A 23,428-nucleotide genomic window follows, 5' to 3' on the forward strand; every position below is an offset into this window, starting at 1 on the left:
TATTAAATTAATGTTTACTGATTATGAAGTTGACTAATACAAGTAAAAAAATAATAACTAGAATCAGGTGAGTATGGACTCCGAGATTTCAGCGAGAACTAAGGTCTAGAAGAGGGGCAGGACAAGGAAAGGAGAGAGGAGGGATTAGAAACCTAGGCATCAGGCACAAGAAAAAAAATCTTTCATGTGAACTCATATGAATCCCTGCACACAGTACCTTTACCTGTGAGGCTAGAAACCTGTCTTTGTGCTCAATAACAGCATATTCAGGCAGAGATTGGGTGTGACCATCTGATGGAGTTGGAATGGGATAGGGCAGAAGGGTTAGTAGTTCAAACATTTGTTTCTTTCAGGGGCTACAATTTTGTACTTTGTGAAAACTTGGCAAGGTGCCCAATGCCTGATTTTTTTTTTTTTAATTTACTCCCTTTCTCCCTTACCAACTTACGTTGCATGGCAACTGGGAACATGCCTGATCACATAAGGAAAATTCTGATTGAGGCCAAGCATGTACGAAGCCCTAGTTCAACTTTGAGCTTTGCCTCTGACCTAGATACTTACAACCTAGAGACCTGAAAGCCACATGTGGAAGTTAGATGTAGGAATGGGAGGGAACTGACGTCTCTGTAGAAAGAGATAAAAGTGAAGAAGAGTACACTTCGTAGTTTTGGGATTTACTCGACACCACTCAACTCCATTAAAATTGGTTTCTCAAGGTGAAGTAATGGCCACATTTCAGCATTGCAGAAATGACTTATATATGGCTTTGTGTACCACAGACATCTTTTGAATGGTGGCAAAATGCAAATCCATGGAATAACAAAATGCATCATAAGGGCCATTTTTTGCTTTTCTTAGAAATATTTAGTTTTTGCTCTTATTGCTTGATATAAACAACTCTCTTGGCATTCAGAACTTATTCAGAAATTACCAGGTTGTCAAATGTGTGTTATTCTAGCTTATTTCACTTGACTGGAGGTAAAGAATTAAAAACAAACTGTTATTCTGAAATTGCAATGTTGTCATATGAATGTTACCATCGCTCATGTCATTTGACTGAAGATAAAGAATTAAAAACAAACCACAGAGATATTATTTTTATTCCGACTCGATCTGCTGAACACTATTCTCACAGAAAAAAAGCACAGGTAGCAAAACTTCATCTTCCCCAAATGCACTTCAATATGTTTTAAGTGTAAAAACCTAATTTAAAATAATGTCAGCATCTTTGGGCTGTGGAATATGAGGCTCAGCATCTTTAAATTATTTAAGAGGTCCACAGAGAACCAGTTATGCTTATAACGTCAGATTTACTCAAAGAAAGGGGAGAGCAAAGCAAAGTGTTGAATAAGGGTTTCCTCTGCAGTTTCATTGAGTTGTGTCTGCATTCTGTAATTGCAACAATAGTCATACCAAACTTTAAAACAAAACAAGATATGCATGTACATAACGTTATGAAATCTATTTAATGTGTTAGTTTTGTAGATTTAAAACAAGTATTTGTGTGCTAGCTTTACGGCTTCTCTTTTTGGCTTTTATTTACCAATAATAGCATCTACCTAGAAAATATACTTGAAAAGAAAATGCCCCTGCCACTTCTAAAACTTGACATTATTTTTTTTTAAGATAGGCAATTTTTAAATATATACTGCCTTGTTTTTCTCTTTTTCAGTGGTCTGGATAGAAAAGAAAAAGCTTTGTTTTTCTTAAGGAAAAGAATACTATATAAAAATTTTAGCAGCACATTATACTACAAAATTCCATTTATCATACAAAAGAGAAGTCATAAAATATGTAATATAATGCTCAGAGGACTTCAATGGTCTGGAGTGATGAGAAAAGACATTGAGACTTTTTTGAAACTAATAGTTGTGTCTAACATGAGCATGGTAACATGATGAGAGCTTATTGCCAATATATACATTATTAGAGTTTTTCCTAAAGCCTTCATGGTGATTTAGAGTCTATTATGAGTAATTTAGTGTATGTAAGCCTTGTGTATCTTTCATCTTCTAATGATGACTCAATGTTTTTTGAGAAATACAGTTTACTGGAACTAATAATGGCCACTTATCTGAAGAGTCCATTTCCATATTAAGGCAGCAGGTAATGCAGACAGACAAGCTTCACTGGGATGGTCAGAGGGAACTGCCAAACTCAGAGAACCATTAGGCCACTCCTAAAGAAACTGTAGTTTCAACACTTTTTGTATTCCATCTGATAATGATCTAAATTTACAATTATTTCAGGATTTAAGAAAGAACAAAGAGATCTCTGATTACACAGAAACTTGCTTCTATTCTGTGCCTTTTTAAATTCTCTAAGTGGACTTTCATGAATATATTTTCTATCAGCCTGATGGCTTGGTACAGTTCAGTTAAAAAATAACTTGAATTTGGGTGGTCTGCATTCTAAGGATGTTGGGGATGTGAGGTGTGACAGGTCCCTTTTACCTTCCAAGGAGCACAGCTGGATCATGATGAGCTTTAGGGAACAACCACATAGGTTTCGCTAAAATTGTTTTTTTTCTCTGGGAAACCTTCAGGTATTGTTTCTGAAAGACGAGACTCTTGCATTCTCAACTTTCATTCGCAGTTTATCAACAATTATGGAATGGCTCATGTTGCTGTATCAAAACTTGTCCTGTAGCTTCTACTTCCCGCCCCCGTTGCTCACCTTCTCCACTGCTCCTCATTGCTCTCTATTGAACAGGAGGTCCAGTTCCGATCCCTGCCTCTTTCTTAAGTTACCCTAATCTAGGCTTTATTTATTTTTTCCTTAATTTACTTTTCACTGAGATTTTCTGGACCTTCAGTTTTTCCTAACTTTTATTTATAATTTTTACTCCATCTACTTTAAAATTCTCTTAAAATGCTTATAATACTCATTAGCTAAATGGAAGTTAAAAGATTAAAAATGATGAAAAAGATATAAGGGAAAAAAAACATGCAAAGAAAGAGGAAAAGGAATTCTGAACCATTTTCATAGTGAAGCCTGAATTTAATCTGTCTCCTGGAAGCCAAAGTAAAGTGGGAAAGAGAACAGAGTACCTAGCCATCAATATCAGACTCTTTAGCAGAGATAAACTTTTTCAGTATTACATTCTAAGGACAGAAAAATACCTAATACTTGTACTTTCATATGAAATGGCATTTAATAAAGTTTTAGGCAATGTCTTTAGCAGTTTTACAACAGATGAAGAAATATCTCTCTATGGTTCTTTATTAGAACAGACACTGATATAAAATGAAATCATAGTAGTAAAGACACTTCTACGGGGACTGAGATAATACAGTTTTCAATCATGTTGCTTTCTTGTGACCTAATTTGATACAATAATAAAATGGAGATAGCAGAAGCAATTCATATTCTGGATGGGTAGCGGAGATGAAGCATGTACCAGTATTATCTTGTGATCATCTTCAACTACATACACTGCCCTGGACTCCTTCCTACAGAGACTTTCTGATATAGCCAACCTCAGAGATAAATTCCACATATCACTGAGTAATCATACATGGAGAAAATCTCTTTTCTTCACATGAGTGTCTTTTCATACATGGACCCACACTTGTACAGTATTCATCATTTAGCCTTTAAAACATAACCAGAAATCAAAACACTTGTTTAGTACATCCTGATGAGCTGAAAATAGAAGAATGTATTCATTGCATACATTACAGTTTTCTAAAACTTTAAGTCGTCACATTTTTCAACCCCCATATAAAGTTTAGAAGGTAGTGCAAGTAATTTGACCCATTTAAAATTTCTTCTGATAACAAAAATTATGTTATTAAGAGAGAAAAAAAAGTCCCAGCAGAATTAGGGAAGGGTATCTGTGGGCAGTGGGAGGGATGTTAGAGGAGTACCAAATAATGACTGAGGAAATAGTAATGCTGAGTTATAATAAACATTTCTCTGAAAGACAAAATTTTAAAGTGACTAAAATCTGAGGATACAAGATAGTTTAGTTTTTCCTCTACTATTCAAGAATGAGGATACAAAAAGAATTGATTTCTGACAGCAAAACAAGATCCCATTATCCAGACATTTGATTTAAATGTGTGAGTCATAATATTCACACACATTTACTCAAATTCATACTCATACACATATACAAATAACTAGGATCATAATGGACATATAGTCCTTTATCCTCCTTTTCACTTAATATATCTTTATGTTACATTTTATTTTAGTGAGAGGAGGGGAGGCAGAGAGAGACTCCTGCAAGCACCCTGACCAGGATCCACCCAACAAGCTCACTAGGGGGCAATGCTCTGCCCATTTGAAGCCCTTGTCTGTTGAAACCAGAGCCATTTTTAGCACCTGAGGCGAAGACCAGGGAGACATCCTCAGCACCTAGGGCCAACTCGCTCTAATGGAGCCTTGGCTGCAGAAGGGGAGGAAAAGAAAGAGAGAGAAGGAGAGAGTAAGAAGTGCGAGGGAGAGGGGTGGAGAAGCAGATGGGTGCTTCTCCTGTATGCCCTGATCAGAAATTGAACCTGGGACATCTACATGCTGAGCCAACACTCTATCCCTGAGCCAACCTGCCAGGGCTATATTTTTATGTTATAATAGGATAATCCCCCCCACTAGTTATTTCTTCTATAAAATCTAATGTTTAAATTCTGCATGGTGTCTGAATGTACCATTTAGGTGGTTTATAACTAGATGAGAAGCAGATATTTTACTGCAGAATTATAGGAATCTTGGAAGAGTCCTCATGTGTAATGTGATCAGAATGTATTTCTTACTTCTCATATGTCATTAAAAGAGGAAACACCATATATTGTAGCTAAAATAAGCTTTTCATGTGCCCTTATTTCTATGGATGGCCAAATAAAGCATAAATATGAAACTTATGAAGATAATTCATTTTCTTCTGCTTTTAAAGGCATTTTCACATAAGTGTTCCATCAATTCAAAGTTCAAACTCCCTGTAAGGTTGTGTTTTACACACTCTTTGAGTCTGTATGTATCTCCCTCCTCCTTGCCAAAGACCTGTTTCACTGGCATTGTTACAACAGTGGCCCCAGAACTGCACTTGCATCTGACAAGTTCCTTATAGCTCTTTCTTCCCACCAACACTCCCTGACTTGTTGCCAGCTCCTGAAAACAAAATTGATCCTTCTTTGCACCAGTCATAAGACCATGGCACTGAAGAAAATTCTTAACATTACAGACTGTCATCCACATATGGCTCATTACATGTCATTTTCTAAGAGCATCTCTCACCCTTCACCAATTCTTCTTCTTCTTTTTTTTTTTTTTTGTATTTTTCTGAAGTTAGAAGCAGGGAGGCAGTCAGATAGACTCCCTCATATGCCTGACTGGGATTCACCCGGCATGCCCACCAGGGGGTGATGCTCTGTTGTGGCAGGAGTCATTCTAGCACCTAAGGTGGAGGCGATGAAACCGTCCTCAGTGCTGGGGCCAACTTTTGCTCCAATGGAGCCTTGGGTGTGAGAGGGGAAGAGAGAGATAGAGTGGAAAGAGAGGGAGAAGGGTGGAGAAGCAGATGGGCAATTCTCCTGTGTGCCTTGACTGGGAATTGAACCCGGGACTTCCACACGCTGGGCCAACACTTTACCACTAAGCAAACCGGCCAGGGCCACCTTTTATCAATTCTTGAAACACTTCTGCTATGTCTCTGGAAACCTGTATCTCTTATCATCGACGTCCTTTATTTACTCACTTTCTGTGACTGTTGCTTTGTTTGCTTGTTTATCTTTTCCTCTAAGTGAAATTGACTCTCTTGTAATGATTTCATTTTTTAAATTTCCATTTTCTTTCATTTTACTGGGACCTAGATTTTTCTTCCCACTTCTAGACCATTTGCTCTCTCTTTCCTCTAAAAAACTACACATAGTTTACAATCTCATGTTATTAGACTCTTCTACTCTCTACCATGCATTGTTGCAGTCATATATTGTTTATTTCCTATCCTTATCGAAGATTTGGTTAGTTTCGTGATTACTGTCTCCAATACTACTCTTGCCATGGTTCCTTTGCTAACTGCACTGTCCATGCATATTGTCTTTACACCCTGCTCTTTTAAATCATTTAGCTGCTCTTCAACAATAAATCTCATTCTTAACTTATCTCATTCACTAACCAATCCCATGGCAGTCTCTAGATTTTGTTGTTACTAATAGTTCTAATCTCAATTTCATATATAACACCACACTCTATCTTTTTGGCTGTAGGTTTTCCATTCCATCAGGCTAGAGAACCTATTATCTTACCTCATTTTTGTTCTCCTTGCCATCCCTCACTCACAGTCCAGTGTTCAATTATTTTCTTATTTACTTTTAAATACAAGATCTTTCATTTTAAGTTCTGTCTTGAATACATCCTTAAGGGTTTTGCCCTGTCATGGTTTGTGTTACTTATCTGGTGAAACACAAAACCCTAATGACCTTTCTGTGTCTACATCAGCTTAGACAAATTTTGCTAGAGAAAAACACATGACCAGGCTTCATTCCATGACCACTTTTCTGATGTAGGTCTGTTTTACTGCCCTGAAACCAGGATACATTTCTTGATTTGTTTATATCTGTAAATAACTGTCATATCATCTTCTTTCCTTAAATGTTTATCATGACTTCTCATTTCTCACTCAGTTGAAGACATTGCTTTTTATTTTACTGAAAAAACAGTAGAGGCAATCAGAAGAAAAGTTCCACAAACGCTCACCACCATGGACTCGCTTCTTGCATCTCTGTCCATCTATTTCACTTTGCTTCCTATTACTGGGAATGAATCCAATGTGTTCCTACCTAAAATTAATCCCTTTCCTTGTCTCCAAGATACCATCTTCCTTCACCTACTTTAAATGCATTACTTTTAAAATTCTCTCTGTCTCTCCATTGTTGAGTTTTCTCTTTACAAATTGTTTCTATTAGCACCAAATACATATTATTTTACTTGCATATTGAGAAAAATTGCTATAAGCTGAATGGCTTAAAACATGAATTTATTCTCTTACACTTCTAGAAGTCAGAATCCTGAAATGAAGATGTCAGCAGGGATGGAAGCTCTGAGGAGAGAACCTGTTTCTTTGACTTATTCAGTTTCTCATGGCCAAAGACTTCTTCCTCCATCCTCTAAGTGCATAACTCTGATCTCCGCTCTGTCATATCATCTCCTCTGACTCTGACTTCTTGTGGCTTCATGAAATAATTCAGAATAATATTCCCATTTTAACATCCTAAACTTAATCAACTTTGCCCTGTAAGGTAATATTTGCTATGTAAGGTTCTAGGGATTAGGAGGTGGAAATATATGAGGGGCATTATTTAGCATAACACAATTTTCTAATGTTGAGATTTTTGAAAGTTATAGGCTAGTTATTTGGTAGAATTACCTTAATCTGGGTTTATCTGACATTTATTTATTATATCCTATCAGATATATAAATGACTTCAATTTTTTAATAATGATCTATTAAATTTAATCTCTGGTTTGAAGAAGTGTCATTCAGACTTTGTACTGTAAAGCTACCGTTTTTCCCTTCATGGTTAATAATAATTTTGTGACAAGGCACATTGAGACCTACAGATATCCTGCTATTCACCAAACTTACTTACTTTCTGTCTGTTTACCTATCTGTTTAAGCATGGGTTCATAAATTCCTGAAATGTGTTATAAACTATTATTATCATGATTTAATTTCATGGTTAAGTTGTCTCCCAGTTCTGGGAGCTGATTCAAGTTGGCTTTTGCTTTTATTTACTTTGTTGATAAATTCTTTTTTTGTTTGTTTGTTTTTTTTTTGTTAATTGAGTATTTCCTTACTGTCTGGTACAGTAAAATATTACAGGCTCGTGTTATATTTTCCTGCCCCCAGACCTGGAAGCAGCCATTTTTCTAAGGAGTTTTGGTTCCGGTATTTAGAAACTAAGACTGAGTGCTCTCTGTTCTCATGTATTGGAATGTTACTTCTCTCAGGCACTCATATTGAACAAAGATAGAAAATACATATACACACACATCAACACACAAACACATTCATATTCATTTTGAGATCACAGGCTATCTTTATTTCAAATCCAATACTATAGAGTTCTATTTAGTTTCACCTTTGTTATTTTTGTAACTCCTTTCTCTGGCAACAAGAAACCTGGCTGTCACTGTTCTCAGTTTATTTATTTATTTATTCCCATATATCTATTTATTTGTTCAGCTCTCCTATATGTAGCTGATCTCCATCACATCCAACACCTCATCCCTCTTCACCTCAGCTGGATCTAATCATCTAACCTAGGACATCTGCTTCTCCTGAGTAGGAGCTTCATCTTGCCCAGGCCCAAACACCCACTGGAGACCTCGTCATCTCTCTAGGTACTGTACACGGTTGTCACTGCACATGGGGCCTAGTGTACCTCTTCAAGCTCCAATAACCCACACTGAATGGTCTCTACCCCTGTCTCCCTGACCCCCATCATGTCAGCATATGACCTTGGAGACTATAATACCAGGACAATACCAAACTGTCTTTCCTATAAGGATACTCTCATTATCCAGATCCAATTCCAGCATCTTTCACAGAATACTGTGTCTGTGTCTCCCTCTGCCCATGTGGACACCAACCATGCTTGAATTTATTTGATGAATTTTGGACAAAGTTGTTCTAAAAGGGAAGTAAAGAGGGAAAGGCAGAGTAAGGGTAAGAGCTCCCCTCCCTTTTTTTCTTTAACATTATGGTTTTGGGGGAAAAAAATGTCACCAGGATACTATGCTTTTGATTATAAAGTAATTTTTTTTCCTTTAAACAAAGTAATGGTTGTCAAAACTAATATCATTTTTGTGGCAAAATGTATAAAACATAAACTTTACCATTTTAACCATTTTTAAATGAACAGTTCAGTGGGATACAGCATATTCACATTACATTGCAACCATCCCAGAACTTTTATATTATGTCAAAATTGAATAGTAACTCCTCCTTTGCCCCAAGCTCCTGGTAATGGTTATTCTACTAACTTTCTATGAATTTGACTATTCTAGTTAGTTCCTGTATGTGGAACAATGCAATATTTGTTTTGTAGCTGGCTTATTTCAGTTAACATAATGTCTTCAAGATTTATCCACGTTGTAGCATGTATCAGAATTTCACTGTTCTTTATTAAGGTTGAATACTATTTCATTGTATGTATATACCACTTTTTTTTGTTTTTGTTGATGGATATTTGGATTACTTTCACATTTTGGCTGTTACAGATAATGTTGCTATAAAAATTAGACATTGGTATACAAATATCTGTTTGAATCTCTGTTTTCAGATTTTTGGGGTATACACCTAAAAGTTAAACTTTTACATCTTTTAGTAATTCTACTTTTAATTTTAGAGTAACCACTCTGCTGTTTCCTACAGTGGCGGTACCATTTCATAGTCTCACCAGCAATGCACAAGGTTCCAATTTTTCCATATCCTCCCAATACTTATTTTCTGGGTTTTTGTTTTGTTTTATAACCATTCTAATGGGTATAAAGTATTGTTTCATTATAGTTTTGATTTGTGTTTCTCTAATAATTATGATGTTAAACATCTTTTCCTGTGTTTATTAGTCATTTATACATCTTCCTTAGAAAACTATTTAAGTTATTTGCCCTTTTTTTTTTTTTTTTTGTATTTTTCTGAAGCTGGAAATGGGGAGAGACAGTCAGACAGACTCCCGCATGCGCCCGACCGGGATCCACCCAGCACGCCCACCAGGGGCGACGCTCTGCCCACCAGGGGGCGATGCTATGCCCCTCCGGGGGGCTGCTCTGTCGCGACCAGAGCCACTCTAGCGCCTGGGGCAGAGGCCAAGGAGCCATCCCCAGCGCCCGGGCCATCTTTGCTCCAATGGAGCCTTGGCTGCGGGAGGGGAAGAGAGAGACAGAGAGGAAGGAGGGGTGGGGTGGAGAAGCAAATGGGCGCTTCTCCTATGTGCCCTGGCCGGGAATCGAACCCAGGTCCCCCGCACGCCAGGCGGGCGCTCTACCGCTGAGCTAACCGGCCAGGGCCAAGTTATTTGCCCTTTTTTATTGTGTTGATTATAAGACTAGCATCTTGACATAGAATTACTGGTACTCTTCTTTCTAGTCTATTCTAATCCTTTCTATCATTGAGACAATAATATATCTGACTTGTGTTTAATAGTGAAGAGGTTATAGACCAGGGGTAGTCAACCTTTTAATACCTACCACCCACTTTTGTATCTCTGTTAGTAGGAAAATTTCCTAACCGCCTACCAGTTCCACAGTAATGGCGATTTATAAAGTAAGGAAGTAACTTTACTTTATAAAATTTATAAAGCAGAGTTACAGCAAGTTAAAGCATATAATAATAATTACTTACCAAATACTTTATGTCAGATTTTCGCTAAGTTTGGCAGAATAAATCTTTATAAAACAACTTACTATAGTTAAATCTACCTTTTTATTTATACTTTGGTTGCTCTGCTATTGCCCACCATAAAAGCTGGAATGCCCACTAGTGGCAGTAGGGACCAGGTTGACTACCACTGCTATAGACGAAGGGAAAACAGACAAATTCTGAAATAAAAACTATATCAAAATAGGCCTTTAAAATATTAAACCAGTTGAAAAGCATAATGACAGTTCTGTTTGGGAAGAAACAGCATTTTAGTCAATAAACAAGTACATAATTTGCAAGTTCTCTGTGCTAGGGATTATTCTGGACACTGGAAGAAATATTTGTTTATAAAATATATTTAGGTGGAAACCTGATCAATTATGTAAACAGAGAAAAATAAGCACACTTTAAAATATTTTATTTTTATCTTCTCTTCATTGAAAGTGTAATTTGTATGCACATTGGTGTAAATAATATACTCAAGACATATTCTTTGATCAAAACTCAGTACCTATTGCCGTTTGTATTTAAAGTTTGAGTACTACTTAGTTTAGAAGAAGTAAAATGCAGGGAGGTGCTAAAACTTAAAGTATGATATTGTTGGACTACACAGAAAAATTTCACAATTATTTCTCATGGAACTGACCTCTCAGTTTACTAAAAACTTCCATTTTTGGGCCCTGGCCAGTTGGCTCAGCAGTAGAGTGTCGGCCTGGCGTGCGGGGGACCCGGGTTTGATTCCCGGCCAGGGCACATAGGAGAAGCGCCCATTTGCTTCTCTGTCTCTCTCTTCCCCTCCCGCAGCCGAGGCTCCATTGGAGCAAAGATGGCCCGGGCGCTGGGGATGGCTCCTTGGCCTCTGCCCCAGGCGCTAGAGTGGTTCTGGTCGCAACAGTGACGCCCCGGAGGGGCAGAGCATCGCCCCCTGGTGGGCGTGCCGGGTGGATCCCGGTCGGGCGCATGCGGGAGTCTGTCTGACTGTCTCTCCCCGTTTCCAGCTTCAGAAAAATACAAAAAAATAAAAAATAAACCTTCCATTTTTGAATGTTTTAGAATAAATGAACATATGTTTGAAAATAATTTCTTCATCTCTAATTCTTGTGGATACTATCAGCATCTCAGAGAGAAAAATCATAGAGATGGGTAAAACTTCTCAGCAAAATATGTCACAAAAGGTCACATATGGACAGTTATTTTCATGCATTCTTGTTTTCTTATTTTCATTTCAATAATTCCACCATTTTCCCCCTATTAGCCTTCTGTGTCTGTTTGTAAGGTTATAGTTTGGAATAATACTAGGGAGTTACTCCACTAATAATATATTTTTTTTATTTGGGAAAAACTTACAAAAAAAGATACTTAAAAAGTATTTGTGTCTTTGCATTCTGGGCTTCTTCTGGTACAATCAGTATGGAGACACAAAAGTCTTGCTAAGGAATAGTTAAGAAAAAATTGTCCACCTTGTCTGATATTCTATGTGCAAATGAAGAATGGGTTTTAGTTCTTTTTTAGATGTGTCTCTCTTGACATTACCTATAACAGAGTGTAGATATAACAAATGCATTAAGCACAAGAGACAAATCATGCCTAATGTTCTTCACAAATAACTATCCTTCTTCCTCTCCATAACATTCTTTTTCCAGCCTCTTATTTTAGTGTACTTTTGGTTTTGTTAATGAACCACGCTAGCATTTATTCCTAGTTTGTGCATTCTCTTTACCAAAACTTATTTCACTTCTTTCTAAGTATCCCCTTATTTTAACAGATTAATTGTTTAACTGTGAAGATCAAAGCAAGAACCAGGATAACGAGTGCTTCTGTGTTTACTCAAGTGCTTAATATATTGAAAGAATTTTACATTAAATTAGGGTACAAATTAATCATGTTGGGGTACAGTGCTAAATAACTATTTATCCTCATTCTGTGGACCATTAATACTAAAGTCAAGCTATTCAATCAGAATGTAGTTAAGACATATTTAAGAAATACCGTACTGAATGGCAAGAAGGCCACGTCACTGCAACTGCTGTTTCAGAATCTGCTAGTAGAAAACAAAATGCTTTGTGAGGCACTGCTACCTCAAGATCTCTTAAAGACCTTGCTAAGATTTATTTTCTCTCTTTCAAGAAGTTTTTCTTTATAAGACTTGCTTCAGAGAAAGGGATAGATAGTGTCTGAGTTTAAAAGAAAGGCAGATTTTGGGAATTGGATAGCCTATTTTTGAGAGTGTGATTAGTCCACTTTAGTAGTCAGTGCTTTTTAAATCGGCAAGCATGTAGCTTCCATGAACTTCAGAGAACTTTCCTTCCCCCCTGTATAGCAATACTCTCTTCAACAAGGGCAAATAGCGTTTCTTGCAACGTTAATACAGAGCATCAGGCAAAATTTTGATTTGATCTAATTACATTTATCAGCTTTATTATTTCTGAAGCCTTGTAAGCTATCCTAACCTTTTACTTAATATGGATATGAACAGAAGTCAGTAGTCATGGAAAGAAGATCAATGACCTAAAATAGTTAGAAGATCCATATTTACAACAGATTCAAATCTATTGTAAAGTAAATATTCCAGACTGGCTGCCATGAGTTTAGGTAAGGGATTATATCAAAATTCTCATTAGTGTCTGCAGATTAAATGAATAAGAAACATTCAAATCATACCTTTCTTCTTAACTTTTCAGGGTTCTCTTACATGTCACCACCTCTTGGTTAATATATTGACTAATTTATTTGTTCATATTTTCTTCAAAAATATTTAGTCAACATTTACTGTGTGATAGGTACTGCCCTAGAAGTGAACCTAAGGAGATATGGCACCTGACTTCATGGAGCTTAAATTTATATATTACTTTAAAGATAACAGAAATAGTTTCTCAATGCTCTCCTAAGAGTTGGAAGTCATCCTCAAATTATTATACCAATTAATCCATATTAATGACTTTACCAGACAATAATGACTCTGATTTGGAAGGCAAGGTCCCTGGACACAGTGTTTTGATTATCAAGCCATAACTTTGAAAAAATGTTTTTAAGTACTTACTACTTTATTTAAAAACCCAAAGAATAAGGACAAGTTGGTTTTAATTATAATATAGTCTACTTTATTAAAAATTAAGAAGGGATGTTAATTATTACATATAATTAGTGCTGTGATTTTGGTACTTTTTTTTTTTTAAATATATTTTTGGGCCCTGGCCGATTGGCTCAGTGGTAGAGCATCGGCCTGGCGTGCAGAAGTCCTGGGTTCGATTCCCGGCCAGGGCACACAGGAGAAGTGCCCATCTGCTTCTCCATCCCTCCCCCTCTCCTTCCTCTCTGTCTCTCTCTTCCCCTCCCGCAGCGAGGCTCCATTGGAGCAAAGATGGCCCGGGCGCTGGGGATGGCTCCTTGGCCTCTGCCCCAGGCGCTAGAGTGGCTTTGGTCGCAGCAGAGTGACGCCCCGGAGGTGCAGAGCATCGCCCCCTGGTGGGCAGAGCTTCGCCCCTGGTGGGCATGCCGGGTGGATCCCGGTCGGGCGCATGCGGGAGTCTGTCTGACTGTCTCTCCCCGTTTCCAGCTTCAGAAAAATACAAAATATATATATATTATATTTTTGGTTCAAAGTATTACATTAAGATGGCGGTTTTTTTCTATTTTTTTCCAATCAAAGGAGCTGATATTGTATGATCTACTCTGCCAAAACAGAAAAAAAATGAGAAGACTTTGTCTATTACCATATATATCTAAAATGATTTTATGACATATGGTAGAAAGAATAATTGCCCTGAAGGATGTCTACTTCTTACTCCATGGACCTGTGAATATGCTACCTGCATGGCAAAAGGAATTTTACAGATGTGATTAAGATTAAGGACTTTGAGATAGGAGATCCTATTGTATTATTTAAGTAGGCCTGGTCACATAGGCTCTTAAAAGTGGTCAGAGTGAACATGAGGATAGTAGAGGGGATAGATAGATGATATATTGCTTGCATTGAACATTGTTGAAGGAGCCACAAGCCAAGGAATGCAGGATACTCTAAAACCTAGAAGAGGCAAATAAATAAGTTCTTTCTTAGAACCACCAGAGGCGAATAAAGCCCTGCCTATACCTTGATTTTAGCCTGGTGAGAACCATGAGAGACTTCTGACCTAGAGAATGGTAAGATAGTATATTTGTATCATTTTAATTATTAAGTTTGTTGCAATTTGGTATATCAGCAATAGGAAAGTAAGCTACATCACATTACAAGCTTTTTACTTATTCAATTTCACTACTCTGAATTGAAATGTACACACTGGGAATGTTATTTTTTTAAATAAATATAGTAAATATGTTGATGTCACCTTTTTTTCCAGTAGATAGACACACACACACTTATGTCTATATTCTCTTAAATTTGTTTATTAGTTTAAAGTTAAATTTAAGTTTGTTTACCAAATGTGACAATTTTCTTTATTTCACAAAATAGTAATAAAGTTGTTAGAATCTCAAAATTAGATTTTCAATGTAGTAGTCAATAAGTACAGTTATTAAGTAAATTATTAATCAAATTATTACTTTCCAAATAGTTTATTTTTTATTTTTTATTTTTTTTCATTTTTCTGAAGCTGGAAACAGGGAGAGACAGTCAGACAGACTCCCGCATGCGCCCGACCGGGATCCACCCGGCACACCCACCAGGGGCTACGCTCTGCCCACCAGGGGGCGATGCTCTGCCCATCCTGGGCATCGCCATGTTGCGACCAGAGCCACTCTAGCGCCTGAGGCAGAGGCCACAGAGCCATCCCCAGCGCCCCGGCCATCTTTGCTCCAATGGAGCCTTGGCTGCGGGAGGGGAAGAGAGAGACAGAGAGGAAAGCGCGGCGGAGGGGTAGAGAAGCAAATGGGCGCTTCTCCTGTGTGCCCTGGCCGGGAATCGAACCCGGGTCCTCCGCACGCTAGGCCGACGCTCTACCGCTGAGCCAACCGGCCAGGGCCTCCAAATAGTTTTTAATGAGGTTTTCATTGTAACATTTAGTAAGAATTATTAAACTTATATAACTAAATAGTTCTTCCAATTAATACTCTTACATGGACTGATTAGACATGGGTTACCAAGAAAATTATTACTAACATACTGGAAAGAATTTCTTCAATCCAGAGAAAACAAAATCTATATTTTACTAAATTTGTCTGATAAAATGAATTCTGAGTGTGTTGCCTAATAAGCCTAATAACATTTAAGGTAAACTTAAAAGATTATGAGGGCGGGGTGTAGGCACAGAGGAGGAATTGATATAGGATCCAAAGTGAAAGAAGCCATAGGCTATAAAGTTCAGTGCAACTGAACTTCAGTGCAAATGAAGACAGATGCAACCCAAAGACATTCACCCCAGCTGTCACTCCAACAGAGGCTTTTTATACTAGTCTGTGTTGGATTATTTAACCATTTGGCCTTCAATATTACTACTCTGGGATATAGTTATATAGATTTCAAATCATGTTGATTTGTCTAGGCCGATTTCACTCTACTTGGAGTAATAAATACAATTCTACCAATAAATATTTGGATTTAGTGTGGGGTTTCCCAGCCTCAATTCAATGGTGAATTTTATTTAGTTTGAGTGGTCCTCTGAGTACCCTGATATATGGTTAAACTTTTTTCTAGGATTGTCCTAAAGAATGTTTCTGGATGATTCAATTAACATTTGTATTAGCAGATTGAGTAAAGCAGATTGGTGGGCTTTATCCAATCTAGTAGAGACTTGAATAGAACAAAAAGACCCATCCTCCCATGAATAAGAGGGAACTCCTCTTGCCTGACTGTTTTGAGCTGGAAATATTCTAGCCTTCACACTTGAAATTAAACATCAGTTCTTTTTTGGGCATTTAGCCAGCTGGCTTTCATAGTGGAACTTATACCACTGGCTCTTCAGATTGTTAACTTTGGGCCTTGTTAGTCTCCATAATCAGTCATGTGAGCTTATTCCTTATAATAAATTTTATTTTCATTCTCCCTTTTTTTATTTCTGTGTGTAGGTACATATGTATGGATATATGCATATTTATGTGTATATATCATATGTATGTGTTTGTATATATAAGCACACACACATTTCTTTATTTGTTTATTTATTTATTTTTTTGTGAGAGAGACAGAGATAGGGACAGATAAAGACAGACAGACAGGAAGGGAAAGAGATGAGAAGCATTAATTCTTTGTAACGGCACCTTAGTTGTTTATTGATTGCTTTTTTCATATGTGTCTTGACCAGGGAGCTACAGCAGACTGAGTGAGCACTTGTTCAAGTCAGTAAACTTGGGCTTAAGCTTGCGGTTTTGAACCTGGGTCCTCCACTGGCTGTGGAAGGAGAAGAGTAAGAGAAGGGGAGAGGAAGAGAGAGAGAAGCAGATGGTTGCTTCTCCTGTGTTTGCTGACCAAGAATCGAACTTGGGATATTCATACACCAGGACAAAGCTTTATCCACTGAACTGCTGGTGAGGGCCAGCCCTTTACTTTAAGTCTTTATGTATCTTTCATTCCTAGGTGGGTCTCTTGTAGCCAGTATATATATGGGTCTTGCTTTCTTACTCATTCAGCTACCATATGTCTTTTGATTGGAGCATTTAAGCCATTTACATTTAAAATGATTATTGATAGGTTGTATTTATTGTCATTTTTCATTTTAACTGTATATCAACATACTAGACAATCTGGACAGAATGGATATATTCCTAGAAATATACATTCTTCCAAAGTTGAATCAGGAAGAATAAGAGACTATGAATAGACAGATTACAACTAGAGAAATTGGAGCTGTAATAACAAAATTCCCAATTAACAAAACTCCTGGAACAAATGGCTTCATAGGTGAATTTTATCAAACATTCAAAGAAGAACTGACACCTATTCTCCTTAAATCATTCCAAAAAATTAAGAGGAGGGAAGAATCCCAAGATTATTTTACAAAGCCAGCATTATTCTAATTCCAAAACCTGATAAAGACACTACAAAGAAAGAAAATTATAGACTAATATCCGTAATGAACATTGATGCTAAAATATTCAATAAAATATTAGCTAACTGGATCCAGCAACACATTAATAAGATCATATATTATGATCAAGTGGGATTAATTCTGGGGATGTAAGGTGGGTACAATATCTGCAAATCAATAAACATGATAAACCACATAAACCTAATGAAGGATAAAAATGACATAAACATATAAATAGATACAGAAAAAGCCTTTGATAAAGTCCAGTGCCCATTTAACATAAAAACTCTCAGCAAAATGGGAATAGAGGGAACATATCTCAATGTAATCAAGGCCATATATAACAAACTCACAAACAACATTATACTCAATAGGCAAAGACTAAAAGTTTTTTCCTTAAGATGAGGAACAAAACATGGATGTCTCTGCTTTTTCCACTCCTATCTAACATAGTACTGCAAGTCCTAGTCACAGCAATCAGACAAGAAGAAATAAAAGGAATTCAAATTGTAAAGGAAGAAATAAAGCTGTCATTATTTGCAGATGACATGATACTGTATATAGAGAACCTTAAAGATTCCACCAAAACTACTAGAGCTGAGTGAATTAGCAGGATACAAAATAAATATCTAGAGGTCAGTTACATTTTTAAACAACAATGATGAACTATCAGAAAAGGAAACTAAGAAAACAATACCATTCACAATTGCTTCGAATAAATAAGAGTAAATTTAATCAAGGATGTAAACACCTGTACTTGGAAAATTATGACACTGAAGAAAGAAACTGAAGTAGATAAAAAGAAGTGGAAACATAAATTATGTTCATGGATAGGAAAAATTAACAATCTTAAAGCATCCCTATTACCCAAAGCAGTCTACAGATTCAAAGCAATTTCTATCAAGATACAATGGTGTATTTCACACAACAAAGACTTCAAACTAGAGATAATACATAAAAATTTTATATAGGAGAACAAAGTTGGAGGAATCATGCTACTTGATATAAAATTATACTACAAAGACACAGTAATCAAAACAGCATGGTGCTAACATAAAAACATACATATAAAACAATAAAACAGAATAGAGAGCCCAGAAGTAAATCCATACCTTTATAGTCAATTAATATTTGAGAAAGGAAGCAAGACAAAGGAGTAGGGTGAAGTTGGTCTATTCAATAAATGGTTTGGGGAAAATTGGACAGATATGTGCAAAAAACATAAAACTAGACCACTTTCTTACACCTTACACCAGGGGTTCTCAAACTTTTTGAAGTCAGGGCTCATTTAAAATCCTACAAATAATTATAGACACACTATATACAAATTTCTGAGAAATATGTTATAATAATTAAGTCAAATATTAAAAAAAATATATAAAGTCCAAGTGTGCTTTTATGGTAATTAAACAAAATAAATACGACAAAATTAAATTTATTCTTACATTAAAAACATTTTTATGTTACATTTTTTTGAGTTATGCTTTTTAGAATTTGTAAAAAAGGGGTTAATAAAAAATACACACACACACACACACACACACATTCTTAGTAAGATTTAGTAAATTCGGTAGGTCCTGGTGTGAATGTGTTAAGTTTTTTCATTCTTGTGTTTATGAGAAACCTGATGTGGCTTAATGATTTCTTCAATGTTTGGGCATATATTTGAAAAGCAAACTCTCATTTCCTCATCAATACATTGAAGAATTCCTCTGTTTTTACTCTTAATTGTGTTGAGGGTAGAAAATCCTAACTCACATAAATAGAATGTTGAAAATTGTAGTAAAATGTTCAAAGCTTTTTAAGATATTGCCTCATATTCTTCTTTTATAGAAAAAATCACTAGAAGCTTCCATGATTGGGTTTCTAATCCAATCATATTGTTCAGTGTTAAGTGATAGAAAATACTATAAATTAAATTCTGCCTGTCAGCCTTCAAGTCCTATTTTATTTACACTTAACTTTTGTTCACTTCCAGAATCGGATTCTTCAATATCACACTTCTTTTTGAGAAATCTACCCATTTTATTTGGGTGTATTTATCTAAAAATAATATAGAGTAACTATATTTATTTTTATATCTGGGCACATGCTGCGAACCAGCGCAGCTAGTAATTCCAGGTCCTGAGTAGGAATGTTGCAGAATTAAGAGAATATGCGGAATTAAGAAAATACGGGGTCAGGAGGGCCCTGTAATTGCTGCTGGCAAGAACAAAGTGTGCCCAAACACCACATATTGCTTTATTTATAGGGCAAAGTGGGCCATTAGCAAATCAGTGAGATCTTTGATCATGTTCCAAGGCAACCCAAGAATTTTACCAAGTTCAGAAAACCCCCACCATACATATCATCTTAATTTTACACCAAACAAAAGAAAGAAGAAACTTGCTTCCAGTCTTTTCGATGAACATGGGGGTTAGGATAAACAATCCAGTACCACATCTTAACAGCCTCATCAGGCAAGTGAGGTGGGGGATTGGGCAGATTGTCAGTTTACAGCCAATTCCCCACATCTCTGTCTCCCCAAAATCTAAACACCAAAAGCCCTGTTGATTTTTTGGTCCCCAACAGGCACATATTTCTCCGGAATACCATAAGGCACACCTGGAAATCTTCTAGGGTGCACTGGTGCACCCTGGCACACACTTTGAGAACCATTGCCTTACACAATAGTAAACTTAAAATAGATTAAAGACTTAAATGATAGACTCAAACCCACAAAAATCCTAGAAGAAAACATAAACAGTACAATCTTGGACATTTCTCATAACAATATTTTTTTCTGATATATTATATTGGACAAGGGAAACAAAAGAAAATGTAAATAAATGAGACTACATCAAACTAAAAAGTTTTTGTATAGCAAAGGAAACTGTCAAAAAATGAAATGACAACCCACTGAATGGAAGAATATATATATATTTGCCAATAATACATCTGGTAACACTTCAATATTTAAAATTTATATATAACATATAAAACACAACATAAAAAAATACAGCCCAATTAACAAGTGGGCAAAAGACCTGAATAGACATTTTTCCAAAGAGGACGTACATATGGGCAATAAACATATGAAAAGATGCTCAACATCATTAATCATCAGAGATGCAAATTAAAACCATGAGTCTGTATCCATTTTGTTTATTAGTTTATTTTATTCATTAGATTTCACATATAAGTGAAATCATATGGTACTCGTTTTTCTCTAACTGGCTTATTTCACTTAGCATACTAATCTTCAGGTTTATCCATGTTGTTGCAAAAGGTTACTGACAGCTGTCAGAGGGCAATGGGGTTGGGGGCTGAGTGAAAAGGGTGAAGGAATTAATAATAATAAAAAAGATCATAGAAACCGACAACCAGTGTGGTGATTATAGGAGGGAAAGGGAAGTGGGGGAGGTAGAAGTTGGTAAAGGAGGGATAAGTGGTAGTGGAAGGAGGCTTGTCCTGGGGAGGTGAATGTGTGGTGCATTGTACAGGTGCTGTACTATGGAATGATACACCTGCAACCTATGTAATGTTACTAACCAATATCACCCCAATAAAGTAAAAAGAAAATCTAAGGAAAAATAAAAAATAAAATAAAATAAATATGGGGAAAAGCACACAGTGAGGTGTCACCTCACACGTGTCAGAATGGCTGTCCTCAATAACAAGTGCTGGCAAGGGAGTGGGGAAAAGGGAACCCTTGTGCACTGTTGGAGGGAATGCTGATTGGTGCATCCACTATGGAAAGCAGTATGGAGTTACCTCAAATAATTAAAAGTAGACCTGCCTTATGACTCAGAAATTCAACTTCTGGGAATAAACCTAAAGAATTCCAAAACACTGATTTGAAAGAATCTATGTATTTCCATGTTCATTTCAGTGTTATTTATAATAGCCAAGATTTGGAAGCAGCCCAAGTGTCCATCAGTGGATGAAAAAGCTGTGGTACCTTTACTCATGGAATACTACTCTACCATAAAAAGGATGGAAATCTTACCATTGTGACAACATGGATAGACCTAGAGAGCATTATGCTAAGTGAAATAAGTGAGTCAGAGAAAGACAAGTACCATATGATTTCACTCATATATAAAATCTAATGAACAAAATAAATTAAGAAAATAGAAACAAACTCATAGATACAGAAAATAGACTGAGAGCTGTCAGAGGGGAAAGGGCTTGGGGGCTGTATGAAAAAGGTAAATGGATTAAGCAAAAAAACCAACAATAACTCATAGACACAGACAACAGTATGGTAATTACCCGGGGGAAAAGGGTACAGGATGAGGGGCAGGCAGAAGGGATAAAGAGGGGGAAGAGACTAGACTTGGGAAGGTAAACATAGAATACAATATACCAATGATATATTATACAATTGTACATCTGAACTTGTATAATTTTATTAACCACTATCACCTCAATAAATTCAATATAAAATGAAAGTAAATAAAAAAAAAACAAAACAAAAAGTTCACATTCAACAAATAGATAATTTTAAGGCAAAATAAATGTCATATATGGTTTAATCACCCTATTTTCACATACCTTATATCCCCAATATTTTTACAAACCTTTGCAGTCAGTTAAATAGATATTATTGGTTATTATAAAAATGAGGAAAATGTGATCAGCAAGATTACATAATTGGCTAAGTGCACATCACTACAAAGTGGCATGGCTGGGTTTAGAATCAAGAACTTTCTGATTTTTATTTCAGTGCTCCCTATATTATTTTACTATAATGCTCTATATGATTACATGATAGAAGTTCCAAGAGCAGTATTCTACAGTCCAAGAAATGAAAGTGGAATTCAACCATAACCTGTTTTCCTAACAAATGGTCTTTTTCTATTAGTGTCTTAGTCTACAAACATAGTCCTATTTTAGAGTCCTAAGCACATGTTTTGGCCCTGTGATGCCTTGTTACACACCAGCCAAACATATGAGCTAACTAACTATCTGTGAAGAGAAACTCCTCTTAGAAGATGTGATGTCTTCACATACCCATGAAGGAAAAAAGAAATCCTTCCTCTCTTATCTGAATGATGTTGCATAAACAGAGCGGAGCCATGCATTATTGCAGTCTGCCTCCTAAGCAACCCAACAGCGGAGTTCATGGACATTAATACTCCATTTGTTTCCAAGAACGGAGCAGCTGACAGTGTGATGGGATGATGTTACATGTGCACACAAGCCTGCGGCAGCAAACCAACTATGCACAGCTGGTATGGTCTAATTTTAGAGCTCTGGAGTCTCATTCGTGGCCCTCTAGAAAAATTCCCCATGTTGGATGCAATGTGAGTGAAGAAAGAAAAGCATGCCACACAGTGTTTTAACCTCTAAAATATTGGAGACTATATCCATGAGTGTTTGAACTGTAATGGATTCACTATAAAATAGCATTCTGGACAAGTTAGATTTCCTCTTCCTTCTATTCTCATTTTAAATTGTTTAGTTTATGGAGAATAAATAATTCTATAGCAAAAAATTCACTGATTCATTCCATAATCAAAAGGACCTCCTTTTTTTTTCTTTTCTGTTAAGTCATATCACAGGGTCAAGCCAACATAATTGTTTTTTCTTTTTTTTTTACAGAGACAGAGAGAGAGTCAGAGAGAGGGAAAGGTAGGGACAGACAGACAGAAACGGAGAGAAATAAGAAGCATAAATCATTGGTTTTTTGTTGTGACACTTTAGTTCATTGATTGCTTTCTCATATGTGCCTTGACCATGGGCCTTCAGCAGACCAGGTAACCCCTTGCTCGAGCCAGCAACCTTGGGTCCAAGCTGGTGAGCTTTGCTCAAACCAGATGAACCTGTGCTCAAGCTGGCAACCTCGGGGTCTCGAACGTGGGTCCTCCGCATCCCAAGCTGTTGCTCTGTCCACTGCGCCACCACCTGGTCATGCAAGCCAACATAATTTAACTTAATTTCTTAGGTTTTCTGACTGGTTTCCTCTAAACCAGGAATCTATATTATATGCTTATGTCATCATATATATTTTAAAATTGCAGAAAACCCTGTTAATATTTCAAATAGCTTGTTTAGTAATACAGGAATTTATGCTGACATTAAAAGCCATCCTGAATTGCTGCTAGGGATATTTTAAGAA

The sequence above is a fragment of the Saccopteryx leptura genome, chromosome 2 (assembly GCF_036850995.1).
Source record: "Saccopteryx leptura isolate mSacLep1 chromosome 2, mSacLep1_pri_phased_curated, whole genome shotgun sequence".
Lineage (NCBI taxonomy): Eukaryota > Metazoa > Chordata > Mammalia > Chiroptera > Emballonuridae > Saccopteryx > Saccopteryx leptura.